The sequence below is a fragment of the Corvus cornix genome, chromosome 3 (genome assembly GCF_000738735.6).
Source record: "Corvus cornix cornix isolate S_Up_H32 chromosome 3, ASM73873v5, whole genome shotgun sequence".
Taxonomy (NCBI): domain Eukaryota; kingdom Metazoa; phylum Chordata; class Aves; order Passeriformes; family Corvidae; genus Corvus; species Corvus cornix.
The window spans coordinates 5,342,580-5,369,789 of record NC_047056.1 but is presented as its reverse complement, the minus strand read 5'-3'; the positions used below and the strand labels follow the sequence as shown (position 1 = coordinate 5,369,789).

The 27,210-nt window shown below is 40.9% G+C and overlaps 1 protein-coding gene across 7 annotated transcripts in view; it reads right to left on the bottom strand.

Moving 5' to 3' along the window:
* PLCB4 (phospholipase C beta 4) overlaps positions 1-27,210 on the bottom strand; it is a 186,790-nt gene that overhangs the window by 97,049 nt on the left and 62,531 nt on the right. Inside the window, exon 1 of one of the 7 annotated variants that reach the window (XM_019287999.3) lies at positions 14,688-14,836. The exons of 5 other annotated variants lie outside the window; for them this stretch is intronic. The gene's annotated coding sequence lies outside the window, so the exon portion shown is untranslated. Of the gene's footprint in view, positions 1-3,710; positions 3,716-14,687; positions 14,837-27,210 lie in introns of those variants that run through there. One more of the 7 variants, XM_010403025.3, reaches the window with a different exon arrangement.

Sequence of the window (27,210 nt, the reverse complement as noted above, 5' to 3'; positions counted from 1 at the left end):
AACATTCCAGGCAAGAGCAGAGGGGGGGTCATTTATTGTGACAGCTCACGAGTGGGGATGGCAGGGCTCCTGGTGGTGAGGAGTTCAGTATTGCCCCATGCTGCAGACAGACCAGGGGATTAATGGGGAAGAAGCCTGGAAAGGTGAAAGAACGGATTCTAGACATGAGGGTGGAGGTCAAAGAAAGAGCAGTCTGTTAAGAAGCCAGCAAATGCAGTGGGAATCAACAGATGCAACCAGTTACACCATAAAAATTGATAAAGGGACCCTCACAGAGACAAAAAGGAAATGTTTTGCCATTTGCACTGGCTGGATGAACTGTTCTCAAGTGGTGCTTAACTATGGCTGCCACCATCCATTCTGGCCTCCTACTGCTCAGTAACAAGTGGCACACAGACTCAGGAAAGGCAAAGCCCATCAAAATAAAGAGCAGTGTCACACCCAAAGCACAGCAGACCCCATGGAAAGTGAAGGTAACATTTTTACATGTCTAAAACCAGCTTTGTCTTCATCACTGTTAAGCATTTCCAGCATAATAATTACCATTGCAAAGAATAAAAACTTGAGCCCAGCAGGCTTTTCCCACAAGAAAACTGGTCAGCTAGTTCAGACTGCTTTTTTTTCCTGTCACATACCTATTAAATGCTTCAGACTGTTTAATGTGATAAAAATGTCTAGACTGGTTTTTGACTGAAAGCTTAAGGAAGAGCGTTCTTTGCCCTTGGCTAGCAAACTCCTTGTAAGCACAATAAAGTGAATGCTGTCCTTCTGCAGCCCACACTTCCTGCATACATCCAATAAATCCATTGCAGGCATCTTCAGAAATCTTGAGATTTGAGAGGCCAGCCCAGGGAAATGCGAAGCATACAGGTACAACATAGTACATATGTAAATATAGTGTTTCTTTGCAAGGAAAAATCTGCTGTTTATCATCAAATACAGGCATTGCTGAGGAGAAGATGACAGCACCTCTCACAGCAAAAAAAACCCCAAAAAATAACCAAAGATGCTCTGCTGAAATTGATGAAGAGTAAAACACTTTGCTGAAGCAGGCAGTAGAGTTTAGTCAAGGAATCCCAATGGGCACATTAGAAAAAGCGTTGCCACGTGTGAATCAGTGCATTCAATGCTTTGTGGTCCCGAGCTGCCCTCAGTCTCCAGCAGCTGTTTATTTTTGTATAACAAAACTTCTAACATAATTACAATCACTCTAAACTTAGATGCGAGTACACAGTTTATACTAAAAATACCTCTGGCAGTGAAATTACCCAGCTCAACTGGTCCACACCCTCCAGCCCTTTCTTTTCAGAGGCTCTAAATCTGCATCTGTGGAGAGGGCTGTGGTCAAGGAACAGGTGCATCTGATTCTTGTCAGCACGTGTGACTTGCATGGTGGAAAATCAGCTGCATACCGTGGAAAAAGCCTGAGAAGAAACACTGTCCCTGGACACCACTCATCGTGGCCAACTCCCATAGGAAATAAACCTTGCCAAAAGAATTAATGGACAACATGATGTGAGAGGAACATCACTCTGGCCCGGTCACAACTGGACTGTCAAATCATGCATCAAAGTCCCACTTCCCATCTTCCTGTACCCTATTTGTTCCCAAAGCAGTCCTAACATCCTGAGGATAGTTTTTTGTTTAAAATGCTCTTTATCCCCCTCGAAGATCCTAATTAACTCTTGTTCTCTGTGATCGGACCATAAAGGGCACTGCCAGTCAAAGGAGTTGAAAAAGAAACAACTGACCACACTCTGCAAGAAAACAACTCAGGGCTTGGGAATATCTATGGGAAGGTTGTTTCAGGGGAGGAAAATGGCAGTTTTTCCACATCAAAAAACCGTGGGCAAAAGGATTTGTACAGTACAGGTAAGGACTGAGCATTTCTGGTTTCCATTCTCCTTAAGATACCACTTTTCCTGAGTAAGTCATAGTATTCCCCTCTGTTAAAAGAAAGAATGTGGTTTTTCAGCATCACCAGGGAAGGTGATTTCATTAGGTTTGGAGCACTTGGATACTATGCAGCTACACTGTACAGTGGAGAATAGACCAAGCAAGATGTCAATGTCTAAAATGAATCTTCTGCGAAATAACTACATGCACAAATTGAAAGCTTGCACCAGGGAGGTTGCACGCTGTGGGTTTGTTGTTTGCTTGCTTTCTTAATATAGGGTTTAGATCAATAAATCTTTCCTTTTGTCAGCACACTCTCCTGAAATCTTGGTTTCTGTACAGTCCTCATCCATGTCAGAGGGTGCTTTGCACAGTCACGGCACAGCTGAATTAAATCCCTTCTTTGCTCCATATATGCTTGTGTTCTTTGGGTACCTGAGTGAAATGGCACATGGAGGGAAAAGGGACTAGGCCCAGCTGGTGTTTCTCTGGAAAGCCCCCTGCCATCCCCAGGAACGCTGAGAGTGGTCTGCAAGTTTTTTAAGCCGAGCAGCTGGCAGCAGCCTCCTGAAGATAGGCAACCAGGCTGTGCTTAACCGAGATACCAGGTTGTTGGCAAAGCTTTTTTGGATGGGAGATAAAAGCAGCATAGGGAAGGGAGAGGATACTGCTCCTCCTGAAACAGAAGTGGCTGGCATGAAAACAGAAATAACAGATTTCATCGTTACAGCTTTCCTTTCTACGTTGTATTTCTACTGTTTTCTCCAAAATCTCAGTAGCATGGGCTCCTTAAGGGTTAACCAATAATACTGTTCATTGCTGGGTGCAAACTAACATGCACCAAGATTTGTGTGTGAGAGAGTGTGAACTGAGTGTTCTGGTTTAACCACACTAAGGGCACAGATTGGCTCAGTAAACAGGCAGGGTAGTGGACACCAGTGTCCCCAGGTTAAGCGTTACCAGTGTGTGCTGGAGACAACCCCTTATCAGGGGCAACCGGAGTAACCTCCCTGCAGAAACCCCCGGCAAACGCAGCACACAGCTGCTTGCTCAGAGTGCCAGCAAAAATGGAGCCCCTTTGGAGCCATCACGGGCAAGAAAGGGAGCCAGTCCAACTCTCTCTCACTGAAAAGAGCAGTCCTAACCCCTTGCTTCTGCTTCCTTTGTGATGATCCCATTCCTGCTAGCCCAAGTGATCCCATCTCAAGCAGGTCACAGCTGCACACTGGTGGAAAGTCCTTGGTATTTTCTGCTGCTCTCGTGCAGTGACCAGGTCACACAAGAGTGACGTTGTGACCAGCACAAAGGACAGACTGGCAGCACAGACAGAAGCAAGAGGAGCGAATTTTAGGTGGCAGCAAATTGCATCTCACACACACTACTGGGAAAGACCACTAGGATTTTGAAAACTGGCTGACTTTGAGCATAATTTCTCTCAGCTTTGATACTCAGCAGCCCATTTTGCCAGGAGTGTTGATCTAATCTCCCAATCCGAAAGCAAGTTTGCCACTTCTTAAATTTTACAACATACTGAAAACTTGGCTTTAAGACCTGGTTACAAAGCCATTCAAGAACTTGCTTAGAGTAATGATAAAAAGCAAACCCACAGCCAACCACTACCACAGCTGGTAAGCTGAAACATTTCCAAGAGCCTATTTATTTATTTATTAATAAATCCTATTATTTATTAATAAATTGAACTCAAAACCAGCAGAATTATTGAGCAGAAAAAAGATGGAAAAAATTGATTCTTAGTTTGTTTTTGAAGCTATGGGTAAACAACTACCTGATGTTACAGTTCAGAATGGCAATACTTGAAAATCAGGTTGAATACAAGATCCTGCAGGTGCTGGATGTGATAAGCAGGGAAACCACACTTTTCATTGGAAATCCAAATTCACATACAAGATAAAGAAGAGTAAGTTACTCAGGCAAACCTATCACTGTGGCAGAACAATCAGATCTAGGAAACAAAGGCTGCTCTTTTCAAGCTGTGCAACGGACAGTACTCCATTACAGTTAAAGAAATAAAACTTCCTTTTGCTTTCAGACCTGGTCCTGACAGACACAAGATAACATTATCTCTATCCAAACCTGCCTTTCTCAGCTGTGGCTGTGTTTTGGAGCAGAAGTACGGAACCAGGAAAGAAACCAGGTTGATACACAGAGATAAAAACTACCTGATGCAAAGCTAACAAAAAGGCACAGCTGTAAATACGAGCTCCAGACATGCTCCCTGAACCCCTCTGACTGCATGTGCCACAAACTGAACTTGAGTTCCATCAGGAAATTCCATCAGCAATACTACACTGCAGAGCAAAGCCACCCAGTCTGCAATCATACCTGCAGCTGGAGTCAAGGCATGCCCCCACAGACCTGCTTTACCAGTGTACTCAATATTGTTTACAAAAACATTCTTAAAAAATCATGTGCTACATCTTTAAAATTTCAGTCAGTGTTTTAAAGAAGAAAACAAACAAACAAAAAGTGTAAAAATTAAGGGGTTTTTTGGTTTGTTTTACGTACGTGGTTATTAAGAGACATCCCTTTTTTCCTGCATCAAGAGTACAGAGAATTCTTGGAGAATTTGACGCCTCAATCCACCATTCTGTTCACACACAGAAACCCTCTGGCATGAATTAAGTGATGTTTCCAGCTGGAACGAGGCGGTCCCTGAGTGCCAATGTTGGTCAAAGACCAGGTGCACATGAGACATGAGCTGGTAGCAGGGAACCAGCAGCTCAGGAATGTTTTATTCAAACCTTCAGCAGGCACATTTACGCCATGCAGATGTGTGAGTTAGCTCCAAGCCAGCTGTGCTTTACCTGCTTTCTGGGGTGTCAGAACCACCTCACTGTGCCTGCTGATTTAGGCAGCTCCTCAGCCACACACAGCTGCCTGCTACTACAGCTAAGCTGCTTTCAGCTCATTTATAGTGCTTGCCATGGATCCTGGGAATTTCTACCCGTTATGGGATGTAGGGCCGCCATACCTTCTGCTGCAACACTCGTGTGAACGCTGCTCCGCAGTGCATTTACAGCCACCCAAAACAGGTTGGCTGAAAGCCTTAAAATATCACAAAGCAATCAGAGATGATTTTAGACTGCTATTCTCCAAGACTCTCCAGTAACATTTGCTCTGAAGAACAGCCTGCAGATACTGAAACCTCCATAAATCACTCTGTTGCTCTAATACTGATTATGTGAATGCAAATGAATACCTGCTCCGGTGTAACACAGCAAGGCACTGAAAACACAGCTCTCTAATAGATTTCTGTCTTCCAACTATGAGCCCCTGCAAGCAGGTGCACTGAAAGGTAAGATTACTACAGCCCAAGCATGGGTGAAATCCAAACCCCAGCTTTGTACTCTAGCCTTTAAAATTGAAAGTTTTCTTCAATAAATCCATTGTTTAAGGATTACATTGAAACTGAAACTCAGGAAACTCAAGCAAATTGAACCAGGAAAAAAGGGCATTTTTCCCCACCGGCTCTGACCTGTGCTCAGCTTATGCACCACTGCTTAGGAAGGACCCAAGAGAACCCCACAAGCATTTGCAAGAATTTGCAAGCAGTGCTTCAATGTTAACAATCCACTGGCTGGACTCAAGTGACCCATCTCAAGAACACCTCGAAAGGCATGTCAAACCTATTTTGTTCTTACTCTGTAACAGACATAAGCAAACAATGATAAATGGTGACAGTGAACATACAGGGATGACATAAAACTGCTGTGTCGCCTTCGGGGAAGAGCCCAGTGGCTCTGTTGTAAACAGTGGGAAAGAGAAGTGGGATGGTGGGACACCTGGGAGATGCCAAGGATGCAAGCTCCAGGCATTCTGCTGGCAGAGGATCAGCCAGTATCACCCTGTGTGAGACACACAAGTTCATCACAATTTTCACAACTTTTTCTGTTTCTCCCAAAGCCCCTGACAGCACACGGCTAAACAAGAATCTTTGCATCCGTCTTCCACAGAGAATCACAGAATCAATTCTGTTGGAAAAGATCTCTGGGATTACCGAGTCCAACTTTTGACTGAACACCACTGTGTCAACCAGACCATGGCACCAAGTGCCACATCCAGTCTGCAATTAAACACCTCCAGGGACAGTGACTCCATTACCTCCCTGGACAGCTCATTCCAATGTCTACTCGTTCTTTCTGTGAAGAAATTTCTCCTCATGTGCAACCTGAACCTCCCCTGGTGCAGCTTGAGAAACACAAATAAAACTTAGAAATGTGACTCGGTTTTCTCTGAAACATCATTAAGGTTGGAGACAAATAACTGAATGCAAACACACAATATGTAGTTGCTCCTTTTGGATACTCCTTGGGCAGTCAGTGTGCACAGTTCCAGGGAGCCATGGCTGCAGGAAGGGTTTGAAGCTGTAGCAGGAACAGACATTTCTCATCAGTGTAATGTACTCAGAGGCACCTTGCGTGTCTTGAGTGATACAAACCATCTGAAGCACCAGCAGAATTGTATCTTACTCATCTTCTGCTGGAGAAGGAGGAAAAAAAGGTGCTTGCCAAATGTTTGAGATGGCTGCAGAATGAATCCCACAGAAGAGTTTATAGGTTAGAAAAGAAAAAATATTTAAAAAAGAAAATAGAGATCTAGTCAGGGCAGAGGGATGCTGGATCCAGAACCACTAACCTGGGGAATCTTTAGGTTAAGGTTAGCCAGTGTCATTTGTCTGGCTGTGAGCATTTTGCTCAGCTCTTAATTATACAGCATTTCTAAAGGTCTTTGCATGGTTTCAGTATAAATACTTTAAAAATAGTGTTCTGATGCTGAACCCAAGTATGACAAGCAAACAGTCTTAAAAGATGACAGAAACTACAAACTCAGTGGACATACACCTTGATGAAGAACCAGGTGACCTGGTCTAACTTTTGATTTTCCTTCCAGGGCATCCTGCTTAATGAATTCGAATTTATGTTTATTAGCAAGCCTTTCTAAATTGCATTGCCTGTTTTGTGTAGGATGAATGCAATAGAATGTTACCTCAAAATGAACAGTTCCTAGAGTTTCTATTTCTGCTAAATACAACCTCGGGAGCTATTTTCTTGCACATAACCAGTAGTCAAGAGCATGCAACAGGTACAGATATTGCTAATAGCAATGTTAACCACCTAAATAGGCAGAAAACCAGAAGAACAGTGAGGGATACAGGTGGAATTAACTGGAAGTGAGAATACTTAAGGAAGGTTTCTGTGCATTGTGCACTACATCAGAACAGAAAGCAGGGAGAAAAATTAAAGCCAACTTGTTTCATTTCCTACTCCTGTATAACAAACGTAACATTCTTCTGCTTCATAGCAATACATAGTGACAAAATCTGTACTTATTTATTGAAAAAACACTGAATAGATTTCTGATGGGTTGACAATGGCAAAAAGGGGTAAAGCAAAAAAAAAAAAAAAACCCCCAAACCCCAAAACTAAATTGAAGAGAAAATATTAGACAGCATATATGACTTCAACAACATTTTCTCCACCAAAATCTTATAGTAAATGGTATGATTTTACCTTTTTCACAGACTGCTAATCTTACTTTTCTTTAATATATGCTGACATGGAGCTAATCAGACTCTTGAAGTTAAAATTTTTGTGTACATCTGGAGGGATCAATGATCTTGAATTAAAAGAGCACTGTTTGATACTTTCACCTTAATTTCCAGCATATTGTACATACATTCAGCTATATAATCTAACAACTGTCTTTTTAAAAAAAACAAATATGAAGAGGTACAAAGGGAAAATTCATCTTTACATCTCTTCAGGATTATAAAATTAAATTCTAGTACAGCAAGACACTTGGCTGTACACAGCATTATTTATCAGATGGTTGGAAAGCTCCCCAGAAAAACAGACCTCTCTCACAGACAAGAAAAAGGCTATGAATGACAGAAAACAGAGATGACCTAAGAGAATAATTGCATTTCTCACTCTCCAGATGAGCAGTGGTATTAATTTTATATATCAAAGGTCAGTTTTCACCAGAACATCTAATTTGACATTGCACAATTGACTACATTTGTGCTTTAACATCCTAACAGGGTGGGATGGGAGAGCTTTGCTCAGCTACTCCAAGTCAAGGTTTTGAAAGCCATGGACACTCCAGAGGAGCAGGGGGATATAATGATGAAATGTTCATTGATGTGGGCAGAAACACCTGTGAGACTCAGCTAACTCACACCCTTCTGTGAACTCCAGAGAACCATTTAAATGTTTAAATACACTTGCACACTTGGTCCAAGTAACATGTGAAGTCAAAGCACAGCTCAAGTCTCTCAAAGTCTGGTTCTGCTGAAGGCATTTTCTCCCTGGGGTCAAAATTCTACCTGCATCTCCCAGTCCACTCCTCTGAACATCACTAAATGGTCACTAATAATTTTCCTATGATTTTTGACTTGTTTGTAAGGTCAGCTTTCTGACAGTCACAGAGTCACATGCTGCCACAGTACCTATCAAACTATTCCAGGGTAGCCTGGAAGTTCATTCCAAGTATAACATGTGCATTATTGCTTCTTGTCATCACGGGATTTATCCCAAGCTATTTTGAGAATTATCCCCACAGAAGTCTCTACCAGATTTCCATTGCCACACAAGCTAATGATGAAATAAGCACCCTGCTTCTACTTCATTTTGGTGTTCCTCAATCAGAGCTGGCAACATTTCTAATGGTCATCGAGCCAGAGTAAAATTTATCACCTCATCATGTAGGATCTGCAAGATTTTCAGTTAATTTGCAGGTTTTTTGTTCTTTTTTCCATGCTTTGAATATGCTTGGATCCAAAACCATTTCCCTGAGGTACATTCCAAATATACACAAACTAAATGCTGCAGAGGAATCTGTAATTTATAGTAAGACTTAAACTTTGCTTAGTTTTGTAATTCCCCCTATTAAATCACCTTTATTAGATACTCTTACTGTGAGTGCTTTACCAGAATGGTCATTTCTTGGAAACTATGGCTTCAGTCATATTAAAGACACCAAGACTCCTATTCACAGTGATCCCTCAACACAAGGGAAACAATACAAATAGATTGGGCAGACTAAAATCAGTATGAGGATGTCATCAAGTATAGTGGCACATCAGAGTGACTGGCAGCTGCAAAAGGTGTGACCAGTGGTGAACTCCACTTCAGAATAAATACTGGCTTCATTTTAATCTGATTTTTTTTCAGCTGTGCTCTACATGCTTGGAAACATTAACAAGCACAGCTTTCGCTACTAGATAAGATCTTGCCTTTTGGGTAGTTTTACTTCAAATTATTTCTCTCTATAAAATGAGCAAGCTGTTCTAAATTCAATATTTAGTGACTAAAAGATCCAAAATAACCAGGAAAATTTAATCTTCTGATGTGCTGCCAACCTCATTCAAAATAACCTGTGCTTTAACAGGTTTTAAGATTTAAGATTAAGATTTAAGATTTTTAAATATATGTGCACACAAATGTACACATATGTACAAAAAGTTTATATATATATAAAACATACATTTTTGAATGCACAGAGACTGTTTTGAGATACCTCATTGCTAGCTAAACATATTTAGATTTTTGTGCAAAATTTAATTGTTTCAAAAGGATTCAAAGATGACAAATCTTGTGCAGAGGGACATAGATGTTAGCTTTAATAAATTATTGAAAGAGTAAATCACAGTAAGTTGGTAAATGTCTGATTTCAAGCAGTTTTCAATGTTAATGTACAATAACTCCAGTATCTTTTCTTAAATTAAATCACGACATTAGCTTCATGAAAGATGTTCATAAAAGGTCTGTGCATCTTTACAGATAAAAACCCCAAACAAACCAAAACCAACCCGAAACCGCACAAAACCACCCTAAATACAAAACAACCACCAAAAACCCCAAACCCAACGTTAGGCCTTTGAACTGGAGGAGTCTCATAAAAGTCATGTACTCCATTATTCAGGCCCTGGAAGGGTCAAATCCATTCCATTCTGATACATGTGACAAATTTTCACCTTTATTGCTCTAGAGGCAACCAGCTCTGCAGGCAACCTATTCAAGGGCTTCACTGTCCTTTGCCCTGGAAAAGATTTTCCAACTCTAAATAATCTTTACTTCAAAGATTTCTATATTTCTTACCCCAGACACCACAGCGTACGGATTTTCCCTTTTCTCTTTGCAGAAACCTCTCAAATATTTTAAAAGCCCCTGTTAAGCCATGATCAATTTCCCAGTGATCAATCCTGGAAACTGTAATCTGTCTAAAAGCTACTCAGCTGATAAAATGATCTGATGTAAAAGATGACTAATGAAGAGACCAGGTGGTCCAGGGATCACACTTCCCCTGAGGCTGTGTGCCCAGCTCTGGGTACTCCAAACCCTTCACAGCATTTTGTTGCCATAAACAATTACAAAGCTCACAAAACCCAGTAACTACCATTCCTTCAGGAGCCAGGGAGAGGACTACAATAAAAAACCCCAATCCAAAGCAAAACCACACCAGGTATGACTTAGCTTTAGTGCTGGACTTGCATTAAAACCTATATCCATTTCTTGAAGACACCTAGAGAAGCTACATTCCCTTTAGGCTCTTTGAAAACTCAGTAATAGGTATTAATTTAAGATTTCTGGCAAGTTCAGTAGTTTAAATGATTTTTTTTTTTCCCTGAAATACAAGCAGTAATTAAAAATACTGATTTCCACTATGACCTATAATCAGGAATTCAGATGTGCAGACTCTGACAAATGACAAAACATGCATGATGTGACAGATAAAATACCAGCCCATGGACAGTGGACAGAAGTGATCCTGAAAGGCTTCCCAACTTATGCAATTTGGCTGGAAGTACTTTGCTTAAAGAACAAGCCATTTTAAGTTTGAAAGAAAAGTGGTAAATATTTTTGCTACATAGTTTCCAGTTTACACAGTTCTGAAACACTTTTCTTCTGTCAATTTAGTCTAATTTGAAATTAATTATTACAAAAATAAGGATGCCCAGTAAATAGGAACACAGATCTTTAAGGGTTGCAAAATAAACTGGATTTTATCTTCATGCCAGACTGCTGCTTTTAGCTGCTTAAAATAGAAAACAAATGAGGGACCAAAGCACATTTCCACACAATCCTTGTTACCATTTTTAGGTCACTAAAACAAATTATAGTACTTGCATGAGATTTACTACCTTAAATTTTCAATCCAGCTTCTTTTAATCCTGGATTAAAAAGATGCAAGGACTGAAGGAAGAATGAGAACAACATGAGCTTTCTGAGACAGATTTCCATGCTGTCCCATCTAAAAAGAGATGTGAGTAGCAAGGTCCAACTGAAACATCAATCCTGTGATCTACCAACACTTAAAAAGGGTTAATGACTCTGACTACAGCTAGCTTCATTCGGCATCTACTCTGTGTCATGGGAGGGGGGTGTCTTCTGGTATTTATGAGACTGATGCTGTTGAAATAAATCAAAATGGAGCCTTAATCCATGAGTTTGGAAAGACACAGCAAAAGGAATCTCTACTGAGCAAAGAAACACGTGCAACACACTGATCTTCAGAACTTTCAGTTCGTACTTTTGTTCTATGATTGCCGTTTTATGGGGAGCAAACGCTATTGTCTAACTATCAAGCATCATGAAAATGAAATCCATTTTCTGAGTTTGAAACGGTGGTATCTCTGGCCACTGAAACACCGTAGTAAGATGAGAGACAGGCAATCAGCAACACATAATTAGTAGATCTACAACTTCCTCTTGATTGCCAAGGCTTATATAAATAAGATGTAGACACTACTCCTCCTGTCTGAGGATTAAAACATGTTTTGTTTTTTAATGGTATCTAGACAGCTAAAGAATGCAGCTACCATTAAGGAATTTTCAATGACATCAGCATGTTTCAATTAACAGAACTAGCTGGCTAATACTTGCCAGTACTTACATCTATATTTAGATTTATTTGATAGTTGCAGTACAATTAATGAGTGAACACATACCGAGAGTGTTTCCAGGATTTGGACCCAACTACTGAGGAGGAACAGAACCTTGACCAAATTCCTTTTCCTGTTAGCATAAATCTGGCCACATCCCAAAACTTTTTGGGATTTAAATAATTTACACTCAGCCAGTCAAAATGTTCCTGTACCCTAGAGACAAACTCTTTCACAAGAATTTCAATGGGAAATTAAAATACGCTACTCCTGCCTCTGACAGCAGCAAACATTTCAGAGTAAGCACAAGGCAAAGCTGAAAATTACAGTGGAAGGCAATCACACTCATTTGCCAATGTAACCGAGAACTCTACCGTCCTTTTTTAAGTGTAATGAATTTGCAAATATTAAGATTCATGTGATCACTTCACCTCAGCTTAATTACTCTCCCAAGAGAATATCATATGCATAAGCAGTGCCAGCTGTAATCCCTGATTCACAGTTTAAACACTTACGCAAGATCATCTTCCGCGAGAGAAGAGGAAAACCTGCATTACAGACGGCAAAATTATAGGAAGCAGGGAAGGTGACAACTCTAGGTTTGCCAACCCTGGAATTATGCTGAATGGTTTTTAACTTGAACTCCTTCTGGAGCACTGCCAAGGATCTGGTATCAAGGGATGCTTTAGAGCAACATATTCCGCATGCAAAAGTGCCAAGAGAATATGTTAGGGAAATTAAATCATTCTGTTCCACTACTCAGCACTCATGGAAGCCTGGGCAGAGGCTGGTAATTAGCTAATTTACATGAACTCTGTGCTGAAGAGTATTTAAAAGAATTCCAGCAGTACAATCTTGAAGGGACAAGACAGCCTTGCCCAACTGGCTCGTTGGCCTGCACACATCCTGTCATCCCACTGTCTGAGGCAAGACAAGCCACTTTTAGCTGCACAAGGATGGGCAGTTGGGTGCCTGAAAATAGCTCCATCTCTGCAATTTGACAGTTAAATATGCAATTTCCTCACAAAGAGTCTAATCACTGTCCCATTTAAGGGGACTGCAAAAGCTGGATCAAGAGAAGCAGTGAATCCAACCCTCACTTCAGTATCCCTGTAGGAAAATTGGCATTATTCCTGGGTTTATCCAGCTATCTTCGGGATTGTGACCAGCAGAAACACCAGGGCAGGCAAGGCTTTAGGTGCCACGGAGCAGCACAGAGGCTCTATGGATGCTGTGATGGTATTACCTACAAGTGGTAAATGTTATCTCTACAGATTTTCAGATAGTAGAGGTCGGGGTTTTATTTTGAAATACAAACGACCTTCCCTGTATTCAATGTTTTACCCTCCCAAACTCCATTTTTAAGCCATCTCATTCCAAGGTTTGCAATGGTAAAAACACGGTAAGGTCTCAGGTACAATGAACCATTTTAACAGCGAGAACAAGTTATAACTGCACATTCCTCTGCTTTTACACCACTAATGATCTGCTCATGGCTCTGCAATCACTGTGGTACATTATCTGTCTATAATCTCATCAATTTTGTATATGAAATGTGCATTTGAGAATTAATACCCTTTCTGATGATACAGCTTCATATCCTGCTAATGAAACACGAGCCCAAATGCCGTTTTCAAAGCTCCACAAATATTCCATCTAATCTACTATGCAAACATCTATCTTGGAACCCTGACAACAAGGAACTAACTTTTAATGCTTTCATAACATTTGCAAGTTGGAACAGAAAAAAAAAAAGAAATGTTATGCGTCAACAGGATCCTCCTCTTTATGGAAATCAAATGCCAAAAGCAAATATGGAATTCCCTCACATGGCCCTGTTGTTTTCTTCAGTTTTCCCATAGAGTTTAAAAAAAAAAGTCTACACATGGATTTTAAATAAATTTTAAAAAACATGCACTGCAGAAGGAAAAAAGCTATATATTTCTACCAGTTTCTAAGGTTCCAGATTTTATGCATGAGGTTCAGTGATAAAACTAGTACAGCACTTTAGGTGAGACAAGTTTACAGCTGTTAATTACCCAGTGACTAAATGAGAAGAGCTGAAAAGAAAACAGACAAGCTTTGGACACAGAGCCATGTTTTTAGGACTGAAACAGAAATAGCAAAGTTGAAGCTAGAGGGATTGTTTTCCCCTTGATCTTCTGATCTTTCTGACAACATTTGCAGCCACCCCCCACAATCCCAGGGAAGAAGGAAGCAATTCTCCAGAGCGTCAAAAACAGCTGCACAGAAGAATGTTCTGGCTTAACTGCTGGAACTCTTCTGTGATTAACCACCAGTCCAGCTTGATGGAAACGACTTTCCAATCATTGTTATCAGACGTCACTATGTAAGGCAGCTCTCCTCTCCTCTTCCCAAGCTTTGTGTGTATAAGCCCCTGGTGCTCTCACTGCACCTTCCACCTTCCCCTCCCACGCCCCCCCCCCCCCCCCCCCAAAATCTCCCTCTTCTGTAAGAGCCAGAGACCTTTCTGTCTGCATAATATGGAGCACCTTCAAGGCCCTTAACATGGAAAGAATTATAGCAGTAACTTTTTTACTAACTTCAGGGTTTTTTCCTGTGCAGAAGCAAAACACTCATTTTTATAAACTGAAGAACACAGACACATCAGGATGTTTTATGTTGCTACACCAAAATGTAAATGAAACAACACTTAATTAAAACCAATATTTTCTTAGGAATATGTAAAGAACTGGCAACTTTTTAGTCTTTGCTATTCTCTGTGACATAAACAATACAAAAATCGTGGACCAAATTATTTACTTGATCATAAAAGTGAAAACTCCTGCAGCAAATGAACAGTGTTATGGTGGCAGAGTTGATTAAAAAAACCCCCAAAGTTTCAAAATATCAGATATTAACTTACAGGGCCCTGTTCTAGAATGATGGGATGGCTGCAGAGCGTGGGAAAATTGCTTGTGTGTTGGCTGCACCTGCAGGACTCTGCATGCAGACGTTCATGCTGAGGGTAAACAAGGAGTCAGCCATGCAGCTATTTGCAAACTGTGCACTTCCAAACATCCACTTCCATGCAGAAATGCCGGGCTTGAAGGGCACAACACTCACATCCCTGCAGTGAAAAACTGAAATGATGAGCCTCATACTGTGAGACATCCACCAGTAGAAGTCCCAGCCTTCATTCCTAGACCAATTATTTCTGCCAACCAAGATCTGACACTGCTACAGATTCATAGCAAGTGGTCTGATGTTCCTTTTTACTTTGTGCTTTATGCATCTGCCTTTCCAGTTTGGGGGGAAAGAGAAAGCAATTGTTAAAAACAAAAAGCAGCATTGAAGGATTTGCTAAGTATGACCTGGCCATGGAGTTCCCTCTCTTTTCTTCTTTTTCTGTCCAAGATCAGCTGCTGCCAACAGTGGGTGGGGCCTCCCACTAGTGAACAGTCCACCAGTGGAGGCCTGTTATCTACAAAAGGCTCTTTCATTGCCAAAACCACTGGCACAATGGGCAAAGAGAAGGGGTGACAGGTCATCAGACGATAAGGAGATAGAAGCAGACATCTGACTGTTCTTTTTTACAGCAAAGTATAAAAACCCCCAGCAATATTAAAAAAGATGTTATGCACTGCTGCAAGCTTAGTGATTCTTATCTCTGTGTTTGTCAGGCTGTTACTTTATATTTGGTTAAGTAAACTTTGTATTTGGTCAAGTAAACTCAGCATACCAAAACATTGCCAAACATGGTTAGACAGTAACAGAACCGAGTCAAAAGGCATTGTTTGAAGGGAGAAATTTAGATGGATGGGAGGATACTTGAATATAACACATCAATCAATTATGCAACCATCTGCATGACTCAGTAGATGTGAAAGATTATTCTCCTGAAGGAATGTGCTTAAAAATATATGGAACAATAATATTTCTCAGTAACTTCCCTCTACTCTGAACTTTCTCTGTCCATTTAACAAACATAAAGGTGCTTCAACACTGTTATGGATTACAGAACATTTTATTAAACCTTAATCGCTCACAGGAAATAACAAGATCACAGCCTGCAGTTGTTACACCCAGGCTTCACTTCCCACGCTGAGATAACTCCTGCTATCTGTGTATGAAACTTGCTAACCTGCTATGCCCAGACCTGCAAAAAGACTATTGCTTCATAGGACATAATCCCATAACAAATATTCCCTTTTTTGAAATCAAGTAATGCACAAGAGCTGCCACCCTCCAGGTAATCGTCAAGCACTTAGAACTGCATTACTGTAGAACAGTCACACAGGGGCAGATTACAGACACAGGGGCAGATTTTCAAAATGGCCCAGTATTGCAGGCTTCAAAAGAATCTCACTCCTTTTCAGGCTCATGATGAAGTGTGTGAACTTTCAAGTGCTCAGCACCCAGTGAGAACAAACAGTCCTGTCTGTATCACTTGTACAGCAATTGGCCATTTCTCAGAGGACATTATCAAAAGCTGTTCCAGCTTTGTTCTTTTCAACAGCGTTGCTGCCTAATGGCACCAAACATTTCCTGCAAAATAAAGATAGGCTTACTTAGCTTTTCAAAATAATCAATTTGCAAAACTGGGGCAGGGAACATGTGGAATGTATTAACTTGTCCTGATTTTCAGGAGGAGCTGTCAGTCGGTTTGTATCAGAGTAGGCCATTCTCTTCCTGCGAAAGCTTTGCATTTCAGGAATTCAGAAACTGGCCTGGGGGGAAAAAATAAGTCCTTCTCTGCTGAACTCAGACATAAAAGGATCCGAGCTCAGAGATGCTTTGCCACTTTGCTTTCCAAAAAAAAAAAAGTTCTCTAAAATATGAGTACATTTTGATAACTTCTGCAAGTCATAAAAGCGAGTTTCTATAGTCTGGCGCTATCCTGTACACCAAAGTTGTTTCAATTGTTGTTACAGTTAAGAAACAAGAGCCAAATTTACTGAGTGAAACACAGTAGATGCTCCAGAAAAGACTGCTTTCTGCTTAATAATCCCCTGACAAAAACAGGGAAAGCTAAGACTTGACATTGTTTACTATCATTACTCTTCTTCTGACTGTTCTGCAATAGATGTGCACCTATGCATGAGCTCCTTTCTACAGACAGCTGCTTCTATAGAGGCAACAAGTGCTTTAGTAATAAAACTGAATTCAACTTATACATAAAAATCTTAAAACTTTTCCCCTCCATTTTTTTTACTTCCGAAAAAGTCTTTATTCCCCCATATTCTGCCAAATTCAAGTACTGCTTCTTGACTTCTGTTTTGGCAAACATCTTTGTAAGAACCCCTTAAACAATTAATAGCAAAACCGCAGTTATGGAACTGAAACACACACTAGGTAATAACAGGGAACCAGCACTGCTTGCAGAGCCTGGTTCCCATTCAGGAATTGCTAAAAAGCTACAGAATTTCCATGGTATCAAGGCACCTTAAGTCCTCTAATCCCTCCCATTGCAAGAGCCCTGTGCAAAAATGCAAGACCTTCATTATTAACACAGTCAATTCCTTGGGCAGCAATGTCTCTGCAGTGCAGTTTTAGTCTCTATAATGGTAACAATTTTCAAATTCCTAAGGCTCGTGCCTCTGTTAACCTTTTGTATTTTCCTGCTTTGCCACTTTCCACTGTCTTTGTACCTTTCAGAAAACTCAGCAGAGCTGTAACTTATTCTAGTTTTGATACTCACTCATCCATTGCAAATATACTCTCAGGGAAACGTGGGCATCACCCTTAAGACAAGGCAATTCAGTGCAGACAGAAAATGCCAGGGTTTAATGAAGTAATACGAGAATACATAAAATATGCAGGTGAGGAGAACAGCACTAGAAGCTCTAAGAGATGGTGTATGAGGCAGTACTGAAATCCTCCCTTACGCCACACTGCAAAAGCATGACTTCAGCTCACATTCAGCACAAATCAAAAGCAAACTGCAATCCGTTGAGAAAACGTGCTTCACTATTCTGTGAGTTTACTAAAATGCAAATACTTGACTTCTCCACTACATTACAGCCTTGTTTTCTAGCAAACTGCACTCAGATGTTGCTCCTCTGACATCATTAATCTCCATGGAAACCTTAGAATAACTGTTGGCCTGAAATAGGTTCTGTCATCCCAGATCAACTCAAAAGTAGTCCAGCAAAAGATCTTATATCTCATTTTTTTGGCTGTACATTCTTACCAGTGAACAGCACAGCTGAAGAGTTATAATTCCTGCAGCCACTCTGAAACAGAGCTTTCATTCCTAACAATCAGAACATATATAAAGTGAACTATTTTTTCAGCTGAGGCTGAGATACGGAAATTCAAAGATTACCTACTTCTAGAGTAAGATGCAGACTTGAAAAAACCCCAAAAGATGTGTCTATATGGAATTTTACAAGATGACTAAAGCTAGGAGAGCAGGCTCCTAAAAATTCTCTATATCTCTGCACAGCATTATCCCCTTGCAAGAAAGGTGCAGGGCAAAGCCAAGAGATTTTTCTAAAGGTATTTATTAAAATTTACATTTGGGAGAAATTGTCTATTTTAAATGTCTATTTCAAGTGGAGTGCAACCAGATGGGTCATGTTGGGTTTTTCTTTCTCCTTCTCCATACCAATGAAGCCATTCTCTCTGATTTATTGTCCCCAGCATGGGGTCAGAAAAGTTACTCAGAGATGTTCTACCCAGCTAACAGGTCCTCTGCAAGCTGAGTTAAACTGACTCAGAGATTCACTAAATGTCAGCAAAGCTGTTTTCTTGGCAAGAAGCCCTGTACACAAATTGGTTCTACAAGGAAAACATGCTGCCTGGGTGTCTACCAGTGCATAATATGTTTTACAGATATACAAATAATTTGGCTTCTTGTAGACCAAAACTAAGAAAGTCATTTGGAAAAAGGGAATTTGAGACTTGCACAGTTGTGTGTGTCACACTGCACTAAAACTTGCTTTATTGAATGTAATTCAGTCATTGCTATGAATTTCTAGAGCTAACTAACAAATTGCTGTATACATTTTTCTGAGATGGAAGAAATAAAACAAAGACAGAGACAAAAGAAAACAAAGGGGGGAATTAAAATAGTATATGAAGATTTGTACTTATTCATTTTCAACAGTTTTGAAAGGAGTTGCCTCCACTTACAGCTGCAAGTACTTAAGATATTTCCAGAAAAAAACCCAACAAAAACAAACAAGAAATCTCTAATTCCTCAGATCTGATCTTCCCAAGTTTAACTCTTACAAGTCACTCCATGATCAGAGTTTATTTCTGTTCTTGCAGAAACTTTGTTTTATTGCATATTTGTCCACTTTCAAAGCTAATAAAGTCCTGGGGCTCTCTGTACGGCTGGGTTATTTTAGCTACTGCTGTCATATGGTAGAACAGAAATTTCTTAGCATGGGGTTGTTGACAGTCTCACCAGCTTGAGTAACACTGCTGATGGCAAATATCACCCAGGCACACTGTTGAGTCTGGGTTTTTTTGTTTGATTGCTTGTTTTATCTCAGCAGCATTTAGATGTGTGCTAGGCAGAACTGGCTGAACTTGGCCGGGGACTTATTGATACCATCTACACTGAATTTAGGAGTTCATTTGTTAATGAGTAAGCTGCTAAGTGAAACTCCAGAGATCCACACTGCAGAGAAGTCCACATCGATTCCTAAGGGGACATAAATACACCCCTGGACTGGGACCTTCAGGCTGTACCTGACATGTTCAAAGCCACACACTCCCAATTTTGACCCTTCTCCAAATAACAAGAAGAAATAACAAGGCAACTGCATGGTGGCATCCTTGTTACTGGGGGACATCCTGGGGAAAGAGAGGCAAATTAATCAATACCTAAAGCCTGAATGACGCCAGCTTTACAAGCATGTGGCACAGCAGGCTCTACCTTTCTCTCACTGTGGAGGAACAAAATACACTCCCCTGTTTTTGTGCTCAGTATTTATTACAGGGATAGAGTCAACGGGATGCCAACAAGCAGAGCTTGTCTAATACAACAAGAGAGGAAAGCAAACGCTTGACAGCCCCATCTTTTGCTCCCACCAGGAGTTCTTGTAGTTCGGCGTGTGCTGTGCCTTACACACTTACTTGCTAACAATGTAACAGCACCTGCACAGTTTGGATTTTTGCCTCAAAAAGAAGGGAAGCAACAAACACTGGAGTTTAACTCTTAAAGAAGTACAGTCAAAGACTCTGCCACCAATGGTGGCGATGAGGTGAAACCCAGGGGGCCATACCTGATCAGACCAAGCATGCAACTACACTGTTCTCAGAATATTCTTCTGCAGTTTGCTTCTCAGGAGCTTTGAGCTGTAAGCAGTATTTTGGTGTTAAATGGTTTTCTTGATGAGTTTTCATTGTACCATCAACTTACTAAATTCATAAAAACAAGCTCTAAATAACAGGAAACCAAGCTGACAGATACATAATCTGATCTGCTAACTCTGATTAAAAGCCCAGGCACGGGTGTCCAAGGAGAAACAGCAGTAGGATTGCTGCCTATGCCTCTGTGTATTTTCTTCCAGGTCTCCATCTTTATGATGACCTCAGAACCATGGAATCACAGTGCAGCATGAGAATACAAAACCTTTAAACCAGAAGAATGACTCAGTAAATTAGCTTAGAGCTAAAGTAATAAATTGCTGCTTGTGGGGGATTTTTTTCCCTAATTCTGAAAGTCTGGCCCACCTTCCTTTTCTCTGGCTTCTGCCTCTGAGAGTGAGAAGTTATGAAGCCTTCATAATCCTGCTGCTCGCATAAAGGGGAAATTGCTTGGTTCTTTCTCCCAAAGAGGCTTTTATGAAACATTCAGACTCCACCAGCTCAGCAAACAGAATACAAAACACTGCCTGTAGCAGAGAACATCAAGGTACGAAATACTTGAAGAACAAAATGAAAGGGCAAGTAATTTCTTTTTTTTTAACTGATGTTAAGTTTCACAAAGGGGGTCCTCAAGTTTTTGTAAAGACAACATGTCCTGGTTGCGTCTGTTATTCATCTTCTCCACAATAAAGTGCCTCATTCTGGTCTTACAACAATTAACTCTAACAAACAGGAGCAGCAGGGAGAAGAAGGAAAGAAAGACATCCACAAAAGACAACTGAACTTCCAAGCACTTATGAAACAGATTGAGGACCAAAAGAGGCAACATCTGACAAAGGTGACGTATTATCTTTGTGAGGCAAAAGCTCAGGCTGTACCAGCAGCCTGACATTGCAAAGCAGCTCACACTGAAGCACCAGCAAGTATCAAAACAAGGAGTTTATTAATTGCTGTAAAGTCACTGTGTCATTCTATTACACATAGAAGCACCAGACACAACAACAGCTGAAATGTTTTAAACAAACCCCGTATTTTTTAAAAATTGCTTATTGAATACGAGGTCTCATTCCCACAATTTCCAGCAAGTTCCTGTGCAGATCCCATCCACTGTGCAATCTTATGTACTTAATTAAAATAAGAGAAAGTTCTCTAATACCATTTATTTCAAGGACCTCAAGTGCAGGTTTTTACTTTCAGGATTGCTGTGAGAAAAACTGGACTCCAAGAGAGGATCAAACAAGCTTCCAAGCTACATAAAAAATATGGAAAGCCAGCAAGGCCATCATAAGGTTTAATTACAGAAAGCAAATGCAGTTGGTGAAGATGAGCCTTCATGGGTCACAGAATCTTGTTACAGGTCAGGCACTGAATTCCAATGCTGAAGTTTGGCTTGGTTTAAAATGAATGCTTATTTATACTTCTTAAAGAGCACCTTAAAACTAAGTCCAAACACAACCTAATCATTTTTGGCATTTTGAATCTTAAATAATTGGAGACTCATTTTCTTTTTTAGGATACACACACACATAAGCATCCACATGCACCAAACCACCACTGCAGCTCTGTAACATTACAAATGCTTTTTGAACTCCAGGACAGCCTGGATATTATTGTTCTGCCATAGCCAAATACTTCATTATCCACTTGATTTCTGAACAGCATGTATTCTCCTTGGCTCCATATGAATGCCAGAAATGACTTGTGTTGCTGTTTATCAGTTGCCATGCTATTGTCAACTATTTTTCACCCTTTGAGAATACAAAATCCACCCACAATTTGTCAAGTTTGCATTAGTAAGTTCTGCCCAGCACTAGCTTTATTTTCAGGGAAATGGTAATATTTTTCAAGTATTCTAACCACTGGTTATTACTAGTAACAAACAGATTCAGTTTAGGGATAATCAGTGACACTTGAATGACATGCAATGGCAAAGGGGAAAGCCAAGATACAGCAATACTCTGGTATATCCAGAGAGAACATGGAGCTGAGAATGTGAGATGAGACAATGTGAGTTGTTTGGCCTGGAGCTAAACCCATTTTATGAGTGAAAAAGGCAATTCCAGGTAATCCCTGTAGAAGGTAGTACTCCCTTCTCCCTCGCTGCTTTCTATGTGTAGACTTCTCTGCGTAGTAGAGATTGCAGAGAAAAAGACTGAAACATTCTCAACTGCCCTCTATGAGATTCGCTTGGGTAATCCAGAGCCCCTGGTGACACTGGCCCAGGAGATGACAGCTTTTAGGTAGACTGGCCACTCTGTAGTGATTGTCACACAGTTCATCACTGAACCCCACCCTCATTTCTCCAGGAGAATTTAACAGGTTAGAGACCCACACTACACAGAGAGGCTTCAAGAAGGAAGACATCCAGAGGTGTACCACAAGGAATTGTTTGCAGGAATAATTACTTCCCACAGGGCTTGAAAAATTGGATTTTCTGGATGAAAAAGAAGTACTTCTCAGTGTGGGTCACTGATTCCAATATTTGTTACCAGTCTGCAGGCTTTGCAGCAGTTTCCAGTTGCCAGTGTTGTGTGACACTCATCCATTGCCAAAGAGTTCAAAATTCAACAATGAAGAAGTCTCCTATTTAGTGAGAGCAAGAACTACACAGAGCATTTGGCTGATCTTTTTGTTGGCTTGGCTTTGTCATGACAATTACTGAGGTTAGCACGGACCCAAAGAGAGCGAGGCAAGTCCAAAAGGCTTTGTTAAGCTGCACTTTGGGAGTGCTTCCGAAATCCTAGAGCTGCCTAGGCAGCCCTGCTGCACAGAAGCAGTTTCTAACTGCTTCTCCCCAGAGTTCCTCTTCACAAGCTGGTCATTTATATATCACAACCCCTGACTATTCCCTCACAAACTGAGCAGGCTCTAACTGTGGAAATAACACCCTTCTCTCCGAATTTACCAAACACCAGTTTCCCAGCAGCAACAACCCATACCCCACACCTTACAGTTGCTCCCCACTGTTCCCTAAGCTTTCTCCTCAGTTATAAAGGTGTTTCTTTTGGGTCTTGGCTGTCTTAAGCTAACAAAGACTTCAGTGGCACTCCCAGCTCCCTGACTTCCCTCCCAACACCAGCAAGTTGTTCATGTCTCTGCAATACTCCCGCAGTGAATACACCACAGAACAAAAAAAATGTATCTTTCCTTTTGTTCTTAAGGACAAAATTGGCTCCTGATGAGGTTCACAGCCTGACATTTCCACAGAAAGCAATGAAAATGGTGGTAGGCTGACGTTTTGAAACACTGTAAGCCAATACTGCTGTGAAACACATAAAACCTAGAAACTACATGCTGAAGTAAGTCACTTTGCACTGTGATACTCTTCAGAAATTTCATCATACTAATTACAGGATAATATATGAAATGATATACCTATATATATACATATATGTATCTGTGCACGAGTTTAAACTGATGCATTGAGAGAGGGAGAGTCTCCATTAGCACCACATTTGCAAATGCTACTCAGCTGTGATCCCTAATTCATGAGTGAGGAACTTACAAAGGAGTTCTGCACTGGGTGGATAAACAATGGTCTAATTAGACTGATGTGCTGGGAAACTCTTCCTTCTGTGAAGCAACAAAACAAGATGGTCAGTGTGAGACCTGGTGTTATCTGCTAGATCTCGATATTGCAAAAACACCCCTCCCATAGTCCACAAAAGCACAGTACCCAGACAAACACTTGAGAACAGGATTTGATTATGCCACTGCTAAATCCTTCATGGGAAATGTTTTGCACAGAGGTTTAGCTGTAGCTGGGAGTGTTGGAAGCTGTGGATGAAGCATCCCATTCCCCACTGCACCACACCAGGACAGCTTTTAACATTCATAAAGCATCCTGAATGATGATTAATAATCATCACAAAGGAGCAGCTGAACAGTGCTGCCACATTTATATCTTCCCAGAATAAATGCTAGCTGATTTTAATTGTGTTTCATGTCTTCCTTAGATGAGCAACATAAACTTGGGAAGATTTCACTCCAGAATGAGTAACAGACAAGCTCCATTAGCACAGGAGTACAGCATGAGAGCTACAAAATACAAGGATAATAATCCTCCTGCACATCCATTCCTAAGGTTTCTAAACATCCTGCCTGCCATGTGGCCAGGCTTCACCTACTGCAACTCAGATGTTTAGCAAGGGCATGTTAGTACCACTGTCAGGCCACATGCCATTCTGTCTGGCATTGTACCAAAACAGAGCCAGAGTTATTCCATGTCCCAAAGAGCTCATGGGAAGTGCTGCCAGAGATACACACAGCTAAACTGAAGGCTCCTTGGAAGCAGGGAGGAAACTTCCTGCTCTAAAGCCTCAAAACTGTGCCTTGCTTACAGAAAAGAGATTTTAGATGAGGCACTGAAGAAGGATAATGAGGCAGATCATCAGATGTTGTGGTGGCATCTTTTGCTGCAAGAGGCCACAAAAAGAGTATATAGGTCTTGAGTTGAGAATGGAAAAAATGAACAACAAAGGGTTGGGTCCTGGACTGATCAGAGGTGAGAGTATGTTATTTACTAGCAAGAGAAACAGCAAGGGTCACAGGAATCATGGTGAAGAGCCCTGGAAGTACGAAAGGAGAGCTTATGTTTGACATACAAGAAGCCAGGAGAGAGAGAGGCTAAAAACCCATGAAACCATTTCAATATGGTGAAGTAAGACTGCAATTATCAAGGCAAGTTTGCTGCAGTAACAGGAACATAACAATTAGATGTGTGCACAGATAAGACCTTTCCAGCAGATGTTAGCCATCTGCCATGCAACCCCCTCACGGAGCAGTCTTCAGTCCGTGAACCAAAGAGCTGAATAACTAATAAAATTGTCACTCAGAGAAGTGTCCCGTGTTGCTCACAGCATTTACAATAAATCAGGGGCAAGAGGAAAGCAACAGAGAAATTTGGGGAGGACAAAGAAGGTACTGAAGTCCAAGAGTGCACAAAAGGGAAAACAGCTCTTCACTGTGTGTGTGAGTTTAAGAGAAAACCAAAGATAGAGATTAAGTATCACCAAGTGCACCAACAGTAGGTGGAGCTGTGAGATAAGAGGAAAAAAATAACCTTTAAAGGGCTAATTAAAATAGCGACTCTGAAAATGAAGGCACAAAGCCTTTTCTTCATGTAAAGTCATGATAGACAACCCACCAGAGCTGAGTCTGTAGGAGTAGGACAGCCATACCATGTCAGCAGAAGGAGCTGCAACACCTTGTCACTCTTTTTCCTGCCTTTAGATAAGACAACACTGCCCATGGCTAGCACAAGTTAAATCCTTCCCAGCTTGCTGCCAACCATCTGCCAAGATCAGCCAAGCACGAGGCAAACACAAACTCCACCTGATTTAACAACCTCATAGAGGGGTTGCTCACATTCTCCACACTTTGCATTCTGCATTACATTCTAACACCATCTGGAAATTTTTCACAGAAGCACAGGCAAAAATTTTATACTATTTTCTGAGTTCTTTTAAGAAAATGAATTAGTTATCAGAAGCCTGTTGATCTCTGGAAAGAACAAGCAATACTTTGAGATAAGAGCTAGGGAACACTAGTGATGTATAAAAAGATCTGCAGAGACAACTGGTATCACTCTTATTGCCATGAGGAAGTCTATAAATGGACTTCACCAACACAAGCCCTACCTCATATCCAGATTCCAAACAAAGCTGGACAACTCTAATAACTCCAGCTGGAACTATGAATTTTATTTGAAACTTTTCTGTAAACAGGAAAAAACCAAACTCTGGTCCTGCACAAAATGGATTCCTGTATTAGGCAACACGCAGTGAAGCCTGTCAAGCGTAAGAACAGCTTCATTTGTCAGGGATCTAAAAACTGTTCTAGGACAGGCTTTGACATCTCATTCTTCTCTGAACATCCTCTGAAGAAGCAAGTTCAGGCTTATAGGAAACTAAGGCACAAAAATGGAATTGCTTCTAGCCTTGTTCACTGAAGAAAGATCCCAGTAACACTCCTGCGAGAACAAGCAACAAAAGGGACATTTTATATAAACTTTAATTCTTTTTTCCTCCCACAACTTTACAAGTCATCTCCAGTCACCTTTTTACAAGGAAAGAACTGGAACCTCCATAGCAGCACTGCAAATCTTTCGGAGCAAGACCATACACATAATGAGGTGACATTATCAGAGCTATTTTTCAGAGACCTGGAAAAGAGCCTGTGTCCAAAAGCTTAGTGGCTGATCTCAGCAGTCAGCCTGATAAAAGATATCATCTGCTCTTACCAGTTTTGCGTCTTAACTTAAAAAAAAAGAAAAAAAAGGAATGTTTTATATATAAGCAGCTGATTGGCAACATTTACTAGCGATTCAGAAGAGGTGGCACTGAGGCCTAACTCTATCACATGGTGCTAATTGGAGTCCAGGGCCTCCTCAAGCTATCAAATAGATTGTCAAATGGGAATTCTGTGCATACTTACAGGATAATACATCAAAGTATATGATTAATTTTATCAACAATAGCAGGCTTGAAGTACTGGGTGAGTTTCAGTTTGCAGCCACAGAAATGAGTGTACAATCACACTGCTGGCCTGCTGCACATCAGGCAATCCATTTCTCTCATTTTTGTGAAGCTGAGCTTTAAACCATGTTGTGTAATTTATAAATCACCACACTGAAACCTGCTGATTACACCATGCATGCCAGGACTCAACTAATTTCCAGACACAGTGGAAACCACGGAATGGTTCTTGGGCCCTTAAGCCTATTAAGGAATATGCTAATTACTTGATACTTGATAGAAATATAACGCTAGATGTAAATTACAACGCGGAAGAGCTGGTTAAGCCCTTTGTTATTTAAAACAATTTTACATGTTATCTTTTTCAAATCAGCATCATAGCAAAGCCACAAATGGCACCAACGATCATGCTGATCACAGGAAAAGAAACTACCACTGCCAGACACTGCTTCCAGTGTAGCAGCTGAGTAACAGAGAGGATGAGAGAGCACAGGATTCATCCCCACTCCCAGCTGAGCATGGACTGCACCCCAGCAATGCACCCCTGACAGGCACAGGATAAATCCCCTCTCGCCATTGCTGTACCAGGGACACACACACACACCTTTGCTTCAATTCTACTTGTCTACCTCTAACCTAAAGCTGCAGCCA